The sequence below is a fragment of the Neophocaena asiaeorientalis genome, unplaced genomic scaffold, assembly GCF_003031525.2.
Source record: "Neophocaena asiaeorientalis asiaeorientalis breed wild unplaced genomic scaffold, Neophocaena_asiaeorientalis_V1.1 scaffold58, whole genome shotgun sequence".
NCBI lineage: Eukaryota > Metazoa > Chordata > Mammalia > Artiodactyla > Phocoenidae > Neophocaena > Neophocaena asiaeorientalis.
This window is the reverse complement of record NW_020172644.1, coordinates 740,543-741,758: the sequence shown is the minus strand read 5'-3', so window position 1 is coordinate 741,758 and position 1,216 is coordinate 740,543. Positions and strand designations below refer to the sequence as shown.

The 1,216-nt window shown below is 38.0% G+C and overlaps 1 non-coding gene across 1 annotated transcript; it reads left to right on the top strand.

Moving 5' to 3' along the window:
- Window positions 1-480: 480 nt before the first annotated feature.
- TRNAK-CUU (transfer RNA lysine (anticodon CUU)) lies at window positions 481-553 on the top strand. The gene has a single exon. It is a non-coding gene; the product is annotated as a tRNA-Lys (tRNA).
- Window positions 554-1,216: the final 663 nt, after the last annotated feature.

The window sequence follows — 1,216 nt, the reverse complement described above, 5'->3', positions numbered from 1 at the left end:
GTCCACAGCAAAAGTGAAATTTCTTTGAAGCTTTGTGCATTAGCTTAAAGTTATATTCAAATATTGCAAGAAGTATGCTTAAAGTTACTTCCCATCAGGGAAAACTAAGGAAAACAAAACTTCTTACCTGAGTCACTGGTCAGTGGATAAGATGCAATTGCAATGAGTTGATTCTTCTCTGAGAGTTGTTACTCAGGAATTCCCTGCTGAGGGAAGCAGAATTAAGTGTACACACAAGACACTGATCAAGGGCAGTTGCAACAGGAAAGTCGAACCAATTTATGAGAAAGAATATTTTCATTCTGAGAGTTCTAGGTTTCTATTTTGTCAAGGGGGGAAGAGTGAAAGCAGAAGGGAGCTGCTGTTATTTTTCTCAGGATCTAATTCTGAAAAAGAAAGTATATGAATTTGAGAGTCTACAGTTTTAAGTAAGGGTCCACACAGTATAATAATAGCAACTTTAAATAGAATCCAGGGAATTCCCTGGTGGTCCAGTGGTTAGGACTCGGTGCTCTTACTGCCGAGGGCCCAGGTTCAATCCCTGGTCAGAGAACTAAGATCCTACAAGCCGCACGCAGTGCAGAATGAATAAATAAATAAAATCCAAAATCCAAGAGTCAGAGACCCCGAGAATAGGAGGGGCTGATAACAGAGATTCTTGGGGAAGGAAAGAGAGCCATTCTAGGGCATTCTGAGAGACAACAAAATAAGGTGAAGCAGTGTTGGGTGTCTGGAGCCAGGGATCCCTATCAGGGATCAAGGGTCAGGAGTGTGGAGCAACTCTCCTAGGGCAGTGATAACTTTGAACACCATCCTTGAGGTGGAGATTACTTCAACTGAACCTAACTCTCATGATATTTTGCTAGACTTTGGGTACAAGTATTTGATGGATAACGTTTTAGTTTTTCATTTGTGCTTAATATTTTACATATTAAAATAATAATTCATCAAAAACTTTCCATATTGTCAAACAAAAAAGTCCTTCATTCAGTTTGGAATGACATGATTTGCTTCATTTGAACTCTAATTTTCTTTCAATGTTCACACTTCACAAAGATTATGGGGGAAACACTTATATAATTAATCCTCACCATGACCATTTTCAAATATTTAGAGCTACCAAAAAGGAAAAATCTTAAGAATGGAAATAGTGGATTTCTGGATTTCCTGTTGTAATAAGAAGTTAAAGTCAAATTGGGATGTACTCAAATTCCAA